General features: G+C 39.4%; 1 pseudogene; it reads left to right on the top strand.

Annotated features, from left to right (window-relative positions):
• The first annotated feature begins 290 nt into the window (after positions 1-290).
• LOC147002094 (uncharacterized) overlaps positions 291-21,096 on the top strand; it is a 61,748-nt pseudogene continuing 40,942 nt past the window's right edge.

A 21,096-nucleotide genomic window follows, 5' to 3' on the forward strand; every position in this document is an offset into this window, starting at 1 on the left:
AGCAGATGAGAGAAAACTAACTTTGTAGTTGATCGTTCTTAGATCAAGAACATTGGCATTTATAATGACCCACACTGTAGTCCTGAACTTGTATGAGCAGATTTGCCTAAGTAGCAGATGTTGGATGTCATGGTATGCTTATGAGTTCACTATGCAGACTCTGTGACTTATGGCTGACCCGTACCTAGTTATGTTCAGGCTTGAGTGCTGAGTGCCAGTATACTTTGAGACTTTGTTCAAAGTACACGTCTATAACTACAGAGCGATAATAGTATTGGAATTTGAGTATAATGGGGAACTGTTGTGACACCACATGTATGATATTACTAGCCATTTAGTGCTTTTGCTTTAACTAGACTGGTTAATATTTCTCAAAATATTTTGTGTAAATGCTTACAACTGCTGTGTTATTGGAATTATGTTTTATTTATTTATTTATTTATTTATTTATTTATTTATTTATTTATTTTTGAGACAGGGTTTCTCTGTGTAGCCCTGGCTCTCCTGGAACTCACTTTGTAGTAGACCAGGCTGGTATTGAACTCAGAAATATGCCAGCCTCTGCCTCCCGAGTGCTAGGATTAAAGGCATGCACCACCACACCTGGCTTTAGAATTATGTTTTGTTATTTATTATATTTTAGTCTACAAAGTATTTTGACTTTAGAATTTAATGTGTATATACATATATGTCTGTATATGTCTGTATTTCCTCCCTCAAGATTGTGCTTCATAGACATTCCTATATATAAATACTGTAACACTATATCATAAACATACCGAGAAATAACTACGGTTCTCTGTATTGAAATTATTAACCTCAGAAAATTGGATTGGCTTTACAGTGGTGGGGATAAATTATGATATAAATCTCCCACTATAATGTGTGCCTATTTTCATTTTTAACAAACATTCCCTATCATTTTCTTACTAGCTATACATTATTCACTAAAATGTAGGTATATCTTTTCCATATATGTGAAGTTTTAGAGTGTGTACCTACTCCATATTGAAATTTTAAATACATAATTTATCCTGAATTGTAGACATCACAAATAGGTAACATCTTGACCCACATGTCTTTGGAGTGAGGTATCACCCAATAAGTTATTTTGTTCTGAATGACTGATCACTGTTTCAACAAATGAAGTAGAGAATCAGATGAATTAGACTGGTGAACTAACTAGAGAGTCAGTAACTATTTACAGTAATCCGTGAGCATAGTGTTCCTATATGGTGAACAAAAAGAATAGTATGCAGAGGTAATGGTTCTTCTGTGCGTGTAGAAACATGGTGCTGAAAAGCTGTATTAACTCTTACTGCTGTTTTCATGTGTGATGTGGTTTATTTATCCTGACACTCCTTCAGAGGGCTATAGCTTTCTAGATGAATTGGGCAAAACCTAAATATAAAGAGGTTCATATTTGTGAAAAGCTAATTAACCAAGATGGTAGGTTTCCAGGGTACATGTCAGGATGTCTCAAGTCTGCAGAAGTCCTAGGCATTATCTACTTTATGACATCAAATCCATGGTCACTTTATCACAGGACAGATGCTGCTACATCACTGTCACATTTCAACCTAGTCATTGCAAGGAAGTACCAGCACTTCTCCTCAGCTCACAGATGCTTAGGTCTGGGATCCTTATCCTCACACCTGGCCTAAAGCCAACTACAAATAGGGAGATCTTTAATTGATATCTGATGGAAATACAAATGTTACCCTCAAAAGTGTAGAGACCTTGTGAGCCACAACCTGGGAGAGTGACGCATAAGTACTCAGAATATCTACCCAGTATTTAGAGCCCCCATTACCCTTGGAGCAACTCTCACATAGAGCTGAGTTAAAGGACTTGAATGGCCAGCAGGATCCAGATACTCCTCTTCCTTATCACTGTTCTTTTTAATCTGGATGCTACAAAGCACAGGAGTACAAAAGGAGAAACAAGGCACAGGGTACTTATTATTGTTTTCCAGGAGTCAATAAATTATTGCATGTCAAAGGATAAATGGATCGATATAGTTACACCATGTCCCTTATACTAAATTTACTTCCCCAGTAAAATGTATGTGTTAAAAAGTTAAATTTTGTGTTCTTTATGATGAATGCAGAATCAGAATGTGTCAACTGATGGAGGTTGAAATATGCTTGTGAGATGTGATGAAGAGATTTTTCAGTCCTTTTGGGCTTCACAATGCTTAAAGGAATGATGATCATATGTGGTTTTATCGTGACATTTATTTTAATGAGGAGAATGAGATGTCTTGATAGTATAGGTGCTTGTCATTGCACTTGATATTCTGATTCTAACCCCAGAACCCCAAATCATGGAAGGCAGAAACTAGATACCAACAGTTGCCCTCGGATGTGCTCCCTCCCAAACTGAATACATGCACTAGGTAGTTACATATTAAAACATAGACTCTTATGTTGCTTTATGTTCCCGTCCTCTAGAAAGCAAAAGGGAAAAAAAAGAAAAAAAAAGCCTTTTAGTTTTCTAATCTTTGCCTATACTCACCATCAGGAAAGACAGCCCGGTAGTAGCCTAACTAAATCTAATCACATGTACTGATTCAGTACACTTTTATCATGTCAAAATTGCTTGTGTATATAAATGGTGCCATGAGCTGACCGTTACTTTCTGTCCCTCTAGTTTTACCTCAACAATCTACTGTTACACCCTTCTCAACTGATGACCATCCGTGTACCAAATCCTCATTGACCGTAAGAAACCCTCTTCCTTTATATAAGAGAAAATTACTTTAATGTTTCCCTCATCTTTTTATGAGTATAGCACACTTGAAAAAGTAGAGTTGATTAAGTGTTTCATGTATGAAATATTTTATTTAGGAAGAGAAGGAAACGTAATTATATCAGGTTGGTGATTTAACAGAACTGTATCAGGTAATGACTTTGAGTCAGGGCAGACTGTCTTCTGGACAATAATATTCTGCCTTCAATACCAGTATGTAAATTTCACACAGAAGGTGGTAGGCATATCATTCATGTAGACTTGAATGTTTATATAAGCATTTACTCCGTTTATGGCTTCTAGAGCCTGTGGTTTAGGTTGAATCTGATTATGTTCCCCAAAGATGGATGTAGGGGAAGCATCGTATGTCCTAGCATGGCATGTTCAGGTGCCAAGAAGTTAAGGCATAAGGATGCATGCAAATTATTGGATTTCTTCACAAAAGGGGTTAGTATCACTAAGTAGGTTTTAGCTTCACCATATTGTAATGTAACTCAGCGAACCTTCAGTAGAAGCCAACGCATAAGGTAGCCTGATGTGGTATTTAGTCAGTAAATATGGGAAACACTCTAGTTTTTGTCACAAAGTAGTCATTTTGAGGTATTCTGTGTCAGTATCACATAATATCCTAATAGGGAACATTTCCCCTGAGTCTCTAATAGTAAGAGTCAGTAGATTAGAAAGAGATTAGATTAGCTCGCCAGACTTGGTACAATTATGACCTGTCCAGAGGTGAACCAGAGCATGGTACACACAGGATTCAGCATACTCTAAACTAAGTCTCTTAAGCGTTTTCTTTCCTGTATGTTACAGGTGGGCTCCAAAAAATGCAGGAACAGTATGTATCCTGCAGTCAGTGAAGACATGTGTTAGATATGAATTGTGTTAATACTGGTTGTCTTTTGTCTGGTTGTAACACAGTGAGCAAATTGGCATGTGTTGATTGAAAAAATCAGATGTTTGTTCTAAAAAAAAAAAAAAAAAGAAAGTGGTGCCTGCAGTGAGAAATTGTAGCCCTGTGTGTACAGCTGCTGCTTCCAGCTGTGACCTCTTTAGTTTGGTGTTTTGTGCACGAGGCTGCATCTAAACCTATCTTATCTACACAGATATCCAAGTTACTCAACTCAATTTACAGGGAAAATGTTTTGAAAAAAATCAGAATAGACAATTTACTTATGTGTTTAAAGTTTGCCACAGTCACATTTGGTAGCTTGATTTGCATTTTTCTAGGCAGTTGAATAAACCAAGATTCAGAGTAAGTGACAGAGATCTTTAGATATGCAGTGCAGCATTAGATTTAACACAACAGAGGGCATTAAAAATAAAAACAGGAAAGAACTTCCAGTTTTCTAGCATCAGCCTGTAATAACTCAAAGCTACAGGAATCCCAAAGACTGCTGTGACTATCGCAGTGCTCAGAAGACCTGGGCAATGTAATTCACCTGCCTACAGACATTAACAAGGATGAAAGAAAAGCCCATGGTTTTGTGCAGATTATGGCTCTGTGCTACATTGAAATTGGCTACATGTATATGAACTGAGTTCATGCTAGACTTGGTTGGTTCCTTCTAGTAAAACCTGGTGAAAAGCTTTAACGGGTTGACAATATTTAGCATGAACACAAAGAACAAAACAGCTAAGGCAAAGTATTCACTAAGGACTCTGGTCACCACCGAGATACTGCTCTATCTAATTTTTTAAAAAGAATATAGGATATTTTGTTTTGGTTTTGTTTGTTTGTTTGTTTGTTTTTCTTTTTGAGACAGGGTTAGTGTGTATCCATGACTCTCCTGAAACTGATTATCCATCTGTTTGTCTATTTGTCTATCTATCTATCTATTTATCAATCTATCTTCATGGCCTGGATCTCACATAGTTCCATCTGCCTCTGAGTACAGTGTTCTGTTATAAAAGGAGTCAACTACCACATCCATGGAATACACATACAAAAGTGAGGTACATTATATGCTCTAAGAGACTTTCCTCTCAGTCGTGGTCAGCCTCCATAATTTAAGTGTGAATACTGATCTATTCAGCAGCAAACTACATGACTCAATATCATTATTTCAAGTGTTTTCTGCATAATTCATCTATAGTGTTAGCACTCTTCTACACTGTGGCTTGATTAATGGAATCTAGTGTGAGAATATGAACTAGCCCAGTTGTATCAGTGTCAGAACATGCTTAGGATGTCCAGGACCCAAAGTCTGTATCCTAGTTCTATATAAAATGTTCTCAGGATAGCTTCATCCTATTAATACTTATACTAGAGAAGTGAAGGAATGAGAGACACAAGCTCGAGTTCATTCTTTTCTGTAGAGTGAATTACATGCTAGACTAGAATAGACACCTTTCCCGAAAAAAAAAATTAAAAAATAGAGAAGGTCAGACTGGTGAGGGAGACATGACCAGGTATGGTACACACTCACTGCCTGGGAGGCAGTACAAATATCTAAGCAGAAACTAAGAAAGGCCATACAGATGGGCAGTGAGGATGTCACCTACAAAGTGATGTGAACACACACTGCCTATTATATTACCAATGTACCAGGCTGCTGTTCTTGTCAGTTGATGATGAGGACATGTCCAGGCTTGGCTAGTTGAAGGGAAGTTTCTGTTCAGTCCATTGTGTGACAACTTGGTCTTGGATAACTTTGAAACTGAGCATTTTTTAGAAAATGCCTCAATGTGGTCCTCTGATCAAGAAATCACTCACTAAAAGGCACCAAGCAGGTTGAAATTCTTAGAGGAAGACCACATATTTCTTCTATGATAGAGCCCGCCTATAGCTTCTTAGGTAAATAGGGAAAATAAATACATTCTCTGTTGCCCATGTGTAACCAACGGAAACCTCATGCTTCCTGGATGCATTCATATGTTGGTAAGTGTTCTGTCATTTAATAGACACCACAAAGCAATTCTATGTGCTTTTCCTTGAGGGCTAGCTGTGTGTGTGTAATTGTATATCCATATACAATTTTGTTTTGAACTAAGATTCATAGGGTATCAAGTATATAGCACTGTAGTGAACATCCATCACTCAGAACTGAGAGTCGATAAATTTCAGTTTTTATGTTGCTCTAAGAGTGATATGGATTCTGTTTACAAGGTACAGCACCAACATAACAGAGACCTGGTGCTCTTCTCTGTACACTGTCACACCTACATGAAGTTATGACTTACCTACACCTTCAGTGTAATGCATGCTGGTGTGCAAGACTGAGTGATCTTTCAAAAGCACCACTGTAACTCCGATGATGGTGCCTGAGGAATGGTCATGAGATGGAACATGCAAACATAGACACATTACTGGTTTTCTCTGGTTTTTCGATTTGGATTTTGCTTGTTTGTTGTTTTTTGTTTGTTTGTTTGCTTTTTCAATGAAGCTGACACAACTTATCTCTGTTAATGTATTCCAAGTATTTACAATCATAAATATCCATCACCAGAATGCTGCTATTGCTGTGGATATGGAAGAACATCAAGAACCAACTTGCTCATCCACACAAACACCACAAAACAAAACAAAAGGTACTGAGGAAATAGAATAACTTTATTAAATTATATTCAGTTGTTGTAGATCATAAGGTGTGATACAAGGAAAAATTTGACCAGCATAGAAACATTTTCTTCTGTAGATGATGTTAATTTGCATACTTCATTAGGTTAAATTCAACCACAGAATTTGAAAACAGATTTAAAATTTGCCACTTGTTCTCACTGAGTAATGAGAGAGCTAAAAATGAGCTCAGTCCTGTCTGTGTCACTCTCACTTCACCTGCTGCAGACAGGAACAGTTGAGCCGTCCTCTCTATTACCTATTCACAGACACCTGTGATGTGGATGGATTGAATGTCAACTGTCTCAAGAGTGACCCTGTGATTATCAAAAGTGTCGAGAATGAAGATAGACTTGAAATTAGGTCACAGCATTTCTGGTCTGACCCCTTGGCAGTGGGTCCCTGGAGTGGTGTGTTACACCCTGTGCTTGGGAGGCTTAAGGAAATGGGAAAGAACAGTAGAAACAAGGGAATGGCACGAGGGGGTAGGAGGTTTCTGTGGGTTTCTTTTTCTTTCAACAGCATCAAGGTGATCCCTGTCAGGTTGTGTATTCTTGGCTTCTGGCTCTGTCATTTGAAGGCAGTCTATCTCACTTAGCACTTTTCAGTATGTCAGTTTGTGCCAAATGGCTGAGCCTGCCACTGTGGTTAACAGATCTCCATGGAAGCTGTGCCAAAGGCACTTTCCCAGTTTGTAGTAAAAAGGAATGTCTGTTTCAGCACTGCAGTTTGAGTATGGAGTGCATACTTGCTGAGAACCATAGTTGCAGGAGTTTCAGGCAGAGATTCAATGCAACAGGAGGAAAGAAACACAGTGTTTATGTCCAGCTTACCTTCTTGGACAGTCCAGAGAACAGTGACACTAACAGTGACCCAGTTTGCTATCTCAGTTTATCACCTCAAGATAGTGTCCTGCATACATGCGTGGGGATCTGGATCTTGTCAGCTTGACTACTGAGATTAATGGTCACAGTGCCCAGAAACTATTATGGTCATTTTGTGGTTTTATTCTATGGTAGAGCTGATCTCTCTGCTGGTGGATATCGTTCTATGCACTCAAATGACCACTTCTACTATGGTCCTATTGATGCAAAATAAGCAAATTCTGTCCCCATAGTTCCTTGGTTTTATCAGAGTGGTATCTTTTTGGTATGTATATCTTTAGTTTGTAACAGCCTATGCTCCTTAATTTGACTATCATACTAAGTGATTGAGTCACTGGTGGTTAGAGATAGACATCTGTCTTGGACCCTGTGACTTAATGGGAGAGAAAATGTCTGTATTCTGACCCATCTTTGGTGCTTTCTGAGGTATTCTAGGTTCATCCTCCAAGATGCACAGGGTGGTTTCAAGACTTCTCTTACATTACTGCCTCTGTGCCTCAAGATAAAGGACATTGACTCCTGGGATTCAGCTCTCCAGGCACCTATCTGACCAGAGGATGTGCCTGTCTGTGTGCTGTCACTTCTTGAGTGTCTCACTCTTGGCATGGTCTGACCCATGTGTACATGTGGTGATAATCTAAGAAGTCTTTTTCCTCAAAATGGGTTCACTATAGTTTTTCAGTAGGCTTATAGCCTAACCCCCTCAGGATATGTGCTTCTCCTGGATTCTCTCAGTATGCAGATTGGTTTGGTACCAAATTTCAGTAATGCTTATCGACTTAATGAACATTGTCTATCAACAGATTGTGAACCATGTGTGTCTGAGACACAGGATTCTGCTTCTAACTCCCTCCCTTTTCAGTCTTCTCTCTTATTACTTCTTGCCCCTATTCTTCTCTAGCCACTTCCTCCTCTTTGGTAATTGCCATGTTGTCCTGTGATCCCGTTTCCGGTTACCTTATTGTTGACATTGTGTACTAGAACACACTGTCCAGACAGTGTGGCCTAACCCCAGCCATGTCCCCATCCTCAGCCCTGGGATAAATAGTTCTCTCCCTCACAAAGCTCATGAGACTGACAAGATCACTGGGAGAGAACTGAACAGAACCCTTCTCAGATACAATATGACAGGAAAAGCTGTTAAGTCTTAGTATGGCATCTGAATCCGACCTTTACCACATGGACAGGTACATCCTCGTTTGTCTTTAGGTCTTCCCTCTGTTTAACTTGCCGTATGAGAAAACAGTCCAGCAGCAGCAGAACCATATTGTTCATCAGGTTTAGTAACATGAACTAAATTCCTACACTTTTACCCACATCAAGTAAAGCCCAGTGTAACAATAAGCAGTACTGTTCACTTCTTGTCCCTCTAGTGGTAGATGAATGTTCTGATGGTGCAACTTTGCCAGTGGACAAGGGGAAAGGACCAGTGAAAATGTCGGAGGTAAGAAGGCCTTTCCTTTCTCTCATCTAGAAAACTTACTTTAATGGTCCCCTTATGGTTCAGTGGGTATCACAATTGAATCCTGACACTGATCAGGTATATGACTTTTTAAAGCTTCCCATGTTTTAAAGATCTCACTGGCTGAGCATTTAATATGCACATCCTGGGCACATGGAGCTTTCTTTCAACACATCAAACCCTGGAGCATACACTTCAATTATTTCTAGCATAGTTCACAGAAACAGAAAACTTCTTAATGAAAAATACAAGTTTTCACAGATGGTATGCGATATAGTTTAGGGACTTTTCCATAGAGGCCAGACTCTGCCTTCGAAGCATGAAAACACATGTGAAAGGTCTTTTCCACAAAGTACAGAGCTCCAGCTCTTCTGTTACATCACTAAATAATGGATCCATTAACATAATCTCCACTTGACTGCTCCTTTCTATCTTGACTGCAACTAGAAAATGTCAATGGAAAGACCAAAGACTTTAGCAGGCACTACTCAACAGGATCTAAGCTTTAAAATATTTCATTTTCAATTGCAGGTAACATCAAAAAAATGAAGATGTGGTATGTATTATGGAATCACTCTCTAAGACACATTTTCGATGGTAATTATGTAATACTTTGTCTTTTGTGTGATGGACAACTATGATCTAAGCTGCTTATTGATGAGGTTATTGTTGTTGTTGTTGTGTTTTTTTTTAAAGGAAGCGGCATTCTAAGTCATAAATAATGCCCATCTGTCTGCTGTGTTCAACTGTGATTCCTTTATTTTAAAGGGAGTCTTTGTTCACCAAGGCATGTCTAAATCTTATTTCCCAAGTCAAAGACCCCAATTATCCAAGCCACTTTCTAGTAGAAAATTTATAAATTAAGAAATCATAATACAAAAATATGCTCAAACGTTATCAGTGCCATGCAAGAACAGGCTGTGTGCTTGTATTCCTTCATAGATGAATGAACCTGAGTTCAGGGATGATTCTGAGACTCCTTAGATGTACATATCAAGAGACACTTATTACCCAATGAAGAAAAGTTCCAACTTCTGGCATCTGCCTTGCCATGAGACAAATTGATAAGGCTCTGAAACTCTACCCTGGCTGCTGCTGAGGTCAGAAGTCCATGGTAGTGTGTCATTCAGCAGGCAGCCGACAGGCACAGCTCTGAAAGATAGAGAAGCACACGCTGCTTTTCAGGTGACCAAGCCTGGAAATTAAATCTGTACATGGAAAAGTTGGGGTGGCTTTGTCCCAACTGTGATTCTCATAGTCGGGGCTCACTCCAGTAAGCTCTGTAGAAATGCTTTAGCAGACTAGATAACATCAGAGTGGGCACAAAGGGCCACACAGTTTAGGAGCCTTGTCCACTAAGAACTCCAGTCTTCATTTGCTTGATCTATGCTGGATCATTATTCCAGCAATACTTTTCAGTTTTTATTTTGTATTTTATTTTTAATATCATTTTATTAATTTTGATAAGATAATGCAATTTGTTTTGTCATATTTATCCCTTATAACTCTCTACGCATACTCACGCTACCTTTTCAATTTTTCTTAAATGCATATCCTTAAAAAACCTTTCTAGTCCAATTTATGCTAAACATGTATAGGGGCATCCATTGACACTTGGGTTGACCTTCAGGGGCAATATCTTTAATTAAAACTGGCCCTCTCTCAGACAAAAGCCATAAACTACCAATAATTTCTTAATTAGGTATGAGAAGGGCTTCTGAACCTCTCCCCTTCAAGCCACAATATTGTCTTCCTTGACTTTGTGAAGGTCCTATATGAGCATCCAGCAATATATATTTAAAGGAAAGCTAGACTCTGAACATCAAGGATACTTTGTCCTGGGTAGTTAAATTCCATGGTGCCTTTTCTATTTTCTTCTCCGTGGGTTTCATAGTCATCAGAGAAGCGTGTCACCAGATATCCTCTTGTCCACATTTGTATGTCTTTATGCTCATGCTTTCACCAGTAAGGTGATGGGTTAAGAGGAGCTATTATGGGTTAGAACAGGTAGCTTCGTTGGCTTAGTTCATACCTATCATATCCAAAACCCTGAGTTTCATCCCAGGTATTCCATATAATGCATCTATGATGGCACAATCTGCAATCCTTGGTTTAGAGCAGAGAAGTCTAAGTTCAAGGTCATCTCTCTCTTTTTTTAAAATTTTGTTATTGTTTTTTTGTGAATTTCACATCATACACCCCAATCCCACTTATCTCCTCCTCCCCTTGTACCTCCCACCCTTGCTCTAACACACAACAAAGAAAAAATATTGTGGAAGTTGTAGTGTGTCAGTGTGTCCCACAGTAAAGCCTTTTGTCTATACTTCTTTGCGTACAAATATTCATTGTAATGGCTTGTTGATCTGGTACATGCTTCTGATACTCTATCTGAGGTTCCAGTACTGGAACATACAGTTTATCCTCTGGGATAATCTATTGTTGCCAAGTGTCATTGAGATCCTGATGTTTTGTATCTATAGGACCAGCCCCTTCATGCATGTCACCGGTTCATTGATGGGGTAGATGTTGGGTTGAGCCAATTCTAAGTCCTGAAGGCCTGGCAGGTTTGAGGGTTTATATAAGTTTGACCAACATTCTTTGTCCAACCTTCTCGTGACAACTTGATTTACAATGACTTGGAGTCTGAAGCATCACAGAAGACATGCAAGCATAAATTGCCTCTCGGTGTGGGTATTTGATGGTCACTGGCTGAGAAGAGCCTGACAGGCTAAAGACACTGGATAAGGAATCTATTCTATTTGCTGGTTAAGAGCCCTTCTACAACTTGGAAATTCATATATTGAATCAGAAATCAAAGGCAGAGCATCTATTTCTTTGGTTATTTCTGTCAGGGAGTATGGCCAGGGCATCATGGCTAAAACTAGAGGTTAAAAAACCAGAGGAGATGTATTCTCCTTAATTCCCAAACTACAGTGATATAATATATTCTGCATAAGCATTCAAATATTCTGGACAGGCAAAAAAAAAAAAAAAAAAAACGAAAAGCAAACAGCCACTGGCACTGTTGATATCACAGTCACTTCCTGCAAACAGCCACTGGTACTGTCATATGTCAGTCACTTCCTGCTCAGGATTCATCCTTGATTCTAGTGGGACTACCCTCACATTCCACACACCACAGAGCACATGTGCAGTCGTGTGCTTTTCACTGTGATTTAGCACTATATGCTTATCTTGTACACCAGAAAGGTTCCTGTGAGTCTTTATGAAACTTCAAGTTTACTGGCACAACGATGTGATCAGAGAGGGAATGCAGGAATGTATGACTCTGTGTTGTGATGCTCTAAATGGGATTTGAATGCTGCCTATCTGGCACTATACCAACAACATGTAATCAGGTTGTGCCTCTTTCTCTGTTGTTGTACCTGAATTAATTTAGACTTTACCTACAACATCATGTGGTACATAGTAGACTTTATCAACATAGCCATGTGATGTAGAGTAAATTGTACACTAAATTCAGTGATCTTCCTGCAGCACCATCCTAATTACAGTGACTTACCTAAAGAGAAATATGATCAAATGTACACTCAACTCTTCTCAGTTTCCTCTGTTTGTTCTCCATGAAGCTGACATAACTCTTTCTGTGAATGTATTCCCAGTTTCTGCAATCTTAAAGCTATTTTCTCGAAGGCGAGTTGTGGCCCCCATTAAACTGAGAAGACCTGAAGTCCTCCCTGGCACCTCCAAAGAAACAGCACCCGTTACAACAGAAGGTACTGTGGGAATTCATGACTCTGTTCAATTACATAAATCTATGTAAAAGTTTTGCTGTAGTTTTTAATATGTGAATATTGTTAATTTATCTGGTTCATCAGTAGAAATACAGACAAGGAATTTAAAGATGCATTTATCTTGAGGTCATCTTTGCTTTTCATTAACTAATGGCAAACCAGAGGAAAGCTGAGACTTACCTTGTATGACCACTCGTGGCTTCTCCCGCAGTAGGCATGAATGACTAAGCTGCATGTCAGCCAGTTTGTTCCAGACATGGATGACAGAGATGTGGAAAGTCTCAAGAATGAGGATGAAATTTGAATTAGATAAAGGCATTCCCAGTCAGGTCCATTGAGAGACAGCCCCAGGAGTAGTCATCTTACAACTTGTGCTTGGGAGACAAAGGAAGTGGGAAAGATCATTAAGGAGAGAGAAATATGTGAAGTTTCTGGGCATTTTCTCTTTCAAATGTTTACTAGTTAACAGTGGCAAGGTTGAGTGTCCTGTGCTTCTGGCTCAGGTATTTAGAGGCTGTATTTCCTGGAACACTTAGACCTTCCTTCCTCTGCCATGCCTAACACCCTAGTGTGAGACTCTTGTTTTTTTTTAATTAATTATTTTTACACTCCATATTGTATTCCCAGACCACCCTCTGACTGTTCCACATCCCATCCTTCCTCCCCACCCCACCCCAGTGCCTCCATGTGGATGTCCCCACCCCCCCCCCCACCCCCCACTCCACCTACCTCTAAACTCCCTCGGGTCTCCAGCCTCTTGAGGGTTAGATACATCATCTCTGAATAAACACAGACCCGGAAGCCCTCTACTGTATGTATGTGTGTTGGTGGCCTCATATCACCTGGTGTATACTGTCTGTTTGGTGGTCTAGTGTTTGAGAGATCTTAGGAGTCCAGATTAACTAAGATTGTTCATCCTCCTACAGAATCGCCCTTCTCCTCATCTTCTTTCAGCCTTCCCAATTTCAACAACAGTGGTCATCTTGCCATTTATCAATTCTTAATCTTAAAGCATGAGCCATTGGAGTTCTATTTAGGAAATTTCCCCCTGTTCCAAGAGTTCAAGGGTCTTTCCCACTTTCTCTTCTATTAGATACAGTATATCTGGTTTTATGTTGATGTCCTTGATCCACTTGGACTTGAGCTTTGTGCAAGGTGACAAATATGGGTATATTTTCATTTTTCTACAGACAGACAGACAGTTGAATCAGCACCATTTATTGATGATGCTTTCTTTTTTCCATTGTATATTTTTGGCTTCTTTGTCAAAGACCAAGTGTCTGTAAATGTTTGGATTTGTTTCTGGATCTTCAATTCTATTGCATCGATCAACATGTCTGTCTCTGTACCAATACCATGCCAGTTTTTATCACTATTGCTCTGTAGTAAAGCTTGAGGTCAGGGATGGTGATTCCACAAGCTGTTCTTTTAATGTTAAGAATTGTTTTCATTATTCTGGGTTTTTTGCCTATCCAGGTGAATTTGAGAATTGTTCTTTCCATGTCTTTGAAGAATTGTGTTGGGAATTTGAGGGGGATTGCATCGACCATATAGATTGCCTTTGGTGGGATGGCCATTTTTACTATGTTAATCCTGCCAATCCATGAGCTTGGGAGATCTCTCCATTTTCTAAAATCTTCTTCAATTTCTTTCTTGAGAGACTTGAAGTTATTGTCATACAGGTCTTTCACTTCCTTGGTTAGAGTTAACCAAGATATTTTATATTATTTGTGGCTATTATGAAGGGACTTGTTTCCCTAATTTCTTTCTCAGCCTGTTTATCATTTGTTTAAAGGAAGGCTACTGATTTATTTGAGTTAATTTTATATCTGGCCACTTTGCTGAAGTTGTTTATCAGTTGGAGAATTTCTCTTGTAGAGTTTTTGGGGTCGCTTATGTATACTAATATATCATCTGCAAATAGTGATATGTTTATTTCTTCTTTGCCAATTTGTATCCCCTTGATCTCTTTTTGTTGTCTTATTGTTCTAGCTAACACTTTGAATACTATATTGAATAGGTATGGGGAGAGTGGGCATCCTTGTCTTGTCCCTGATTTAAGTGGGATTGCTTCAAGTACATCTCCATTTAATTTGATATTGGCTGTTGGTTTGCAGTAAATTGCTTTTATTATGCTTAGGTATGGGCCTTGAATTCCTGATCTCTCCAATACTTTGTTATAACTCCCCTTGGAAATTTTGTTGGGCTGACTTTCCAGAAGTAGTGATAAAGTACTCTTTTTTTTAAATTAATTTTTTTATTAGGTATTTTCCTCATTTATATTTCCAGTGCTATCCAAAAAGTCCCCAATACACTCCCCTCCCCACTCCCCTACCCACCCACTCTCATTTTTTGGCCCTGGCGTTCCCCTGCACTGGGGCATATAAAGTTTGCAAGTCCAATGGGCCTCTCTTTCCAGTGATGGCCGACTAGGCCATCTTTTGATACATATGCAGCTAGAGTCAAGAGCTCTGGGGTACTGGTTAGTTCATAATGTTGTTCCACCTATAGGGTTGCAGATCCCTTTAGCTTCTTGGGTACTTTCTCTAGCTCCTCCATTGGGGGCTGTGTGACCCATCCAATAGCTGACTGTGAGCATCCACTTCTGTGTTTGCTAGGCCCCGGCATTGTCTCACAAGAGACAGCTATATCAGGGTCCTTTCAGCAAAATCTTGCTAGTGTATGCAGTGGTGTCAGCGTTTGGAAGCTGATTATGGGATGGAACCCTGGATATGTCAGTCTTTAGATGATCCATCCTTTCGTCACAGCTCCAAACTTTATCTCTATAACTCTTTCCATGGGTGTTTTGTTCCCAATTCTAAGAAGGGGCACAGTGTCCACACTTTGGTCTTTGTTCTTTTTGAGTTTCATGCGTTTAACAAATTGTATCTTATATCTTGGGTATCCTAAGTTTTTGGGCTAATATCCACTTATCAGTGAGTACATATTGTGTGAGTTCCTTTGTGATTGTGTTACCTCACTCAGGATGATGCCCTCCAGGTCCATCCATTTGCCTAGGAATTTCATAAATTCATTACTTTTAATAGCTGTGTAGTACTCCATTGTGTAAATGTACCACATTTTCTGTATCCATTCCTCTGTTGAGGGGCATCTGGGTTCTTTCCAGCTTCTGGCTATTATAAATAGGGCTGATATGAACATAGTGGAGCATGTGTCCTTCTTACCAGTTAGAACATCTTCTGGATATATGCCCAGGAGAGGTATTGCTGGATCCTCTGGTAGTATTATGTCCAATTTTCTGAGGAACCTCCAAACTGATTTCCAGAGTGGTTGTACAAGCTTGCAATCCCACCAACGATGAAGGAGTGTTCCTCTTTCTCCACATCCTCGCCAGCATCTGCTGTCACCTGAATTTTTGATCTTAGCCATTGTGACTGGTGTGAGGTGGAATCTCAGGGTTGTTTTGATTTGCATTTCTCTGATGATTAAGGATGTTGAACATTTTTTCAGGTGCTTCTCTGCTATTTGGTATTCCTCAGGTGAGAATTCTTTGTTCAGTTCTGAGTCCCATTTTTTAATGGGGTTATTTGATTTTCTGGAGTCCACCTTCTTGAGTTCTTTATATATATTGGATATTAGTCCCCTATCTGATTTAGGATAGGTAAAGATCCTTTCCCAATCTGTTGGTGGTCTTTCCCAATCTGACGGTGTCTTTTGCCTTGCAGAAACTTTGCAATTTTATGAGGTCCCATTTATCGATTCTCCATCTTACAGCACAAGCCATTGCTGTTCTATTCAGGAATTTTTCCCCTGTACCCATATCTTCAAGGCTTTTCCCTACTTTCTCCTCTATAAGATTCAGTGTCTCTGGTTTTATGTGGAGTTCCTTGATCCACTTAGATTTGACCTTAGTACAAGGAGATAGGAATGGATCAATTTGCATTCTTCTACATGATAACCGCCAGTTGTGCCAACACCATTTGTTAAAAATGGTGTCTTTTTTCCACTGGATGGTTTTTGCTCCCTTGTCAAAGATCAAGTGACCATAGGTGTGTGGGTTCATCTCAGGGTCTTCAATTCTGTTCCATTGGTCTACTTGTCTGTCGTTATACCAGTTCCATGCAGTTTTAATCACAATTGCTCTTTAGTACAGCTTTAGGTCAGGTATGGTGATTCCACCAGAGGTTCTTTTATCCTTGAGAAGAGTTTTTGCTGTCCTAGGTTTTTTGTTGTTCCAGATGAATTTGCAGATTGCCTTTTCTAATTCCTTAAAGAATTGAGTTGGAATTTTGATGGGGATTGCATTGAATCTGTAGATTGCTTTTGGCAAGATAGGCATTTTTACAATGTTGATCCTGTCAATCCATGAGCATGGGAGATCTTTCCATCTTCTGAGATCTTCTTTAATTTATTTCTTCAGAGACTTGAAGTTCTTCTCATACAGATCTTTCACTTCCTTAGTTAGAGTCACGCAGAGGTATTTTATATTGTTTGTGAATATTGAGAAGGGTGTTGTTTCCCTAATTTCTTTCTCAGCCTGTTTATCCTTTGCGTACAGAAAGGCCATTGACTTGCTTGAGTTAATTTTATATCCAGCTACTTAATTGAAGCTGTTTATCAGGCTTAGGAGTTCTCTGGTGGAATTTTTAGTGTCACTTATATATACTATCATATCATCTGCAAAGAGTGATATTTTGACTTCTTCTTTTCCAAATTGTATCCCCTTGATCTCCTTTTGTTGTCTAATTGCTCTGGCTAGGACTTCAAGTACAATGTTGCATAGGTAGGGAGAGAGTCCCTGTCTAGTCCCTGATTTTACTGGGATTTCTTCCAGCTTCTCACCATTTACTTTGATGTTGGCTACTGGTTTGCTGTAGATTGCTTTTATCATGTTTAGGTATGGGCCTTGAATTCCTGATCTTTCCAAGACTTTTATCATGAATGGGTGTTGGATTTTGTCAAATGCTTTCTCAGCATCTAATGAAATGATCATGTGGTTTTTGTCTTTGAGTTTGTTTATATACTGGATTACGTTGATGGATTTCCGTATATTGAACCATCCTTGCATCCCCGGGATGAAACCTACTTGGTCAGGATGGATGATTGTTTTGATGTGTTCTTGGAGTCGGTTGTTGAGAACTTTATTGAGGGTTTTTGCATCGATATTCATAAGGGAAATTGGTCTGAAGTTCTCTATCTTTGTTGGGTCTTTTTGTGGTTTAGGCATCAGAGTAATTGTGGCTTCATAGAATGAGTTGGGTAGAGTAACTTCTGTTTCTATTTTGTGGAATAAATAGTTTGTGAAGAACTGGGATTAGATCTTCTTTGAAGGTCTGATAGAACTCTGCACTAAACCCATCTGGTCCTGGGCTTTTTTTGGTTGGGAGACTATTAATGACTGCTTCTATTTCTTTAAGGTATATAGGACTGTTTAGATCATTAACCTAATCTTGATTTAACTTTGGTACCTGGTATCTGTCTAGAAACTTGTCCATTTCATCCAGTTTCTCCAGTTTTGTTGAGTATAGCCTTTTGTAGAAGGATTTGATGCTGTTTTGGATTTCTTCAGGATCTGTTGTTATGTCTCCCTTGTCATTTCTGATTTTATTAATTAGAATACTTTCCCTGTGCCCTCTAGTGAGTCTGGCTAAGGGTTTATCTATCTTGTTGATTTTCTCAAAGAACCAGCTCTTCTTTCTATTGGTTGATTCTTTGAATACTTCTTCTTGTTTCCACTTGGTTGATTTCACCCCTGAGTTTGATTATTTCCTGCCATCTACTCCTCTTGGGTGAATTTGCTTCCTTTTGTTCTAGAGCTTTTAGGTGTGTTGTCAAGCTGCTAATGTGTGCTCTCTCTAGTTTCTTTTTGGAGGCACTCAGAGCTATGAGTTTTCCTCTTAGAAATGCTTTCATTGTGTCTCATAAGTTTGGGTATGTTGTGGTTTCGTTTTCATTAAACTCCAAAAAGTCCTTAATTTCTTTCTTTATTCCTTCCTTGACCAAGGTATCATTGAGAAGAGTGTTGTTTAGTTTCCATTTAGTTTCCATGTGTGTGTTGGCTTTCTATTATTTATTTTGTTATTGAAGATCAGCCTTATTCCATGGTGATCTGATAGGATGCATAGGACAATTTCAATATTTTTGTATATGTTGAGGCTTGTTTTGTGACCAATTATGTGGTCAATTTTGGAGAAGGTACCATGAGGTGCTGAGAAGAAGTTATATCCTTTTGTTTTAGGATAAAATGTTCTGTAGATATCTGTCAGATCCATTTGTTTCATAACCTCTGTTAGTTTCACTGTGTCCTTGTTTAGTTTCTGTTTCCATGATCTGTCCATTGGTGAAAGTGTTGTGTTGAAGTCTCCCACTATTATTGTGTGAGGTGCAATGTGTGCTTTGAACTTTACTAAAGTATCTTTAATGAATGTGGCTGCCCTTGTATTTGGAGCATAGATATTCAGAATTGATAGTTCCTCTTGGAGGATTTTACCTTTGATGAGTATGAAGTGCCCTTCCTTGTCTTTTTTGATGACTTTGGGTTGGAAGTCGATTTTATTAGATATTAGAATGGCTACTCCAGCTTGTTTCTTCCTACGATTTTCTTGGAAAATTGTTTTCCAGCCTTTCATTCTGAGGTAGTGTGTATCTTTTTCTCTGAGATGAGTTTCCTGTAAGCAGCAAAATGTTGGGTCCTGTTTGTGTAGCCAGTCTGTTAGTCTATGTCTTTTTATTGGGGAATTGAGTCCATTGAAATTAAGAGATATTGAGGAAAAGTAATTGTTGCTTTCTTTTATTTTTGTTGTTAGAGTTGGCATTCTGTTCTTGTGGCTGTCTTCTTTTAGGTTTCTTGCTTTTTCTAGGACGTGGTTTCCGTCCTTGTATTGTTTTTTCTTTTTTCTGTTATTATCCTTTGAAGGGCTGGATTCATGGAAAGATAATGTCTGAATTTGGTTTTGTCGTGGAATACTTTGGTTTCTCCATCTATGGTAATTGAGAGTTTGGCTGGGTATAGTAGCCTGGGCTGGAATTTGTGTTCTCTTAGTTTCTGTATAACATGTGTTCTCTTAGTTTTCTGTATAACAGAAGCCAGGCCCTTCTGGCTTTCATATTCTCTGGTGAAAAATCTGGTGTAATTCTGATAGGCTTGCCTTTATATGTTACTTGACCTTTTTCCCTTACTGCTTTTAGTATTCTATTTTTATTTAGTGCATTTGTTGTTCTGATTATTATGTGTCGGGAGGAATTTCTTTTCTGGTCCAGTCTATTTGGAGTTCTGTAGGCTTCTTGTATGTTCATGGGCATCTCTTTCTTTAGGTTTAGGAAGTTTTCTTCTATAATTTTGTTGAAGATATTTGCCGGTCCTTTCAGTTGAAAATCTTCATTCTTATCTACTCCTATTATCCATAGGTTTGGTCTTCTCATTGTGTCCTGGATTTCCTGGATGTTTTGAGTTAGGATCTTTTTGGATTTTGTATTTTCTTTGATTGTTGTGCAGATGTTCTCTATGGAGTCTTCTGCACTTGAGATTTTCTCTTCCATCTCCTGTATTCTGTTGCTGATGCTCGCATCTATGGTTCCAGATTTCTTTCCTAGGTTTTCTATCTCCAGCGTTGCCTCACTTTGGGTTTTCTTTATTGTGTCTACTTCCCTTTTTAGGTCTTGGATGGTTTTATTCAATTCCATCACCTGTTTGGTCTGGTTTTCCTGCAATTCTTTAAGGGATTTTTGTGCTTCCTCTTTAATGTCTTCTACCTGTTTAGCAGTGTTCTCCTGCAATTCTTTAAGGGATTTTTGTGCTTCCTATTTAATGTCTTCTACCTGTTTAGCAGTGTTCTCCTGCAATTCTTTAAGGGATTTTTGTGCTTCCTCTTTAATGTCTTCTACCTGATTAGCAGTGTTCTCCTGTATTTCTTTAAGTGTGTTATAAAAGTCCTTCTTGATGTCCTCTACCATCATCATGAGATATGCTTTTAGATCTGGGTCTAGCTTTTCCGGTGTGTTGGGGTTCCCTGGACTGGGCGAAGTGGGAGTGCTGGGTTCTGATGATGGTGAGGTTTCTGTTAGTAAGATTCTTACGTTTACCTTTCGCCATCTGATAATCTCTGGAGTTAGTTTTTATAGTTGTCTCTGTTTAGAGATTGTTCTTCTGGTGATTCTGTTAGCCTCTATCAGCAGACCTGGGATACAGGCTCTCTCCTCTGAGTTTCAGTGGTCAAAGCACTCTCTGCAGGCAAGCTCTCCTCTTACAGGGAAGGTGCACAAATATCTGGTGTTTGGACCTCCTGACTGAAGATGAAGGCCCAAAACAGGACCTTTCCCAGAAGCTGTGTTGCTTTGGCGGGTCACAGAAGCTGTCAGCTTGTGTGGTGCACACTCTCACCTGTGGAGACTATGTTCGGTGGAGTCCCGGAACCAAGATGGCTCCCGCCGATCCTGAGGCAAAGGGCTCTCGGGCCGGGTGGACACCTGTCCTCTTGCCTGGAGGGTGGCTGGATGTCTGGGGCCCAAAAAGGGCGCTGCCTCAGAGGCTCTGTGGCTCCCGCCTATCCCAGAAGCTGTCAGCTTCTGTGGTGCACACTCTCACCTGTGCAGACTAAGTTCCTAAGTTCGGCGGAGTCCCAGAACCAAGATGGCTTCTGCGGCTCCTGAGGCAAAGGACTCCCGGGCTGGGCAGACACCTGTCCTCTGGCCGGGAGGGTGGCTGGATGTCTGGAGCCCGAAAAG

This window comes from Mus caroli, unplaced genomic scaffold (assembly GCF_978045245.1).
Source record: "Mus caroli unplaced genomic scaffold, Mus_caroli_1 scaffold_11, whole genome shotgun sequence".
NCBI lineage: Eukaryota > Metazoa > Chordata > Mammalia > Rodentia > Muridae > Mus > Mus caroli.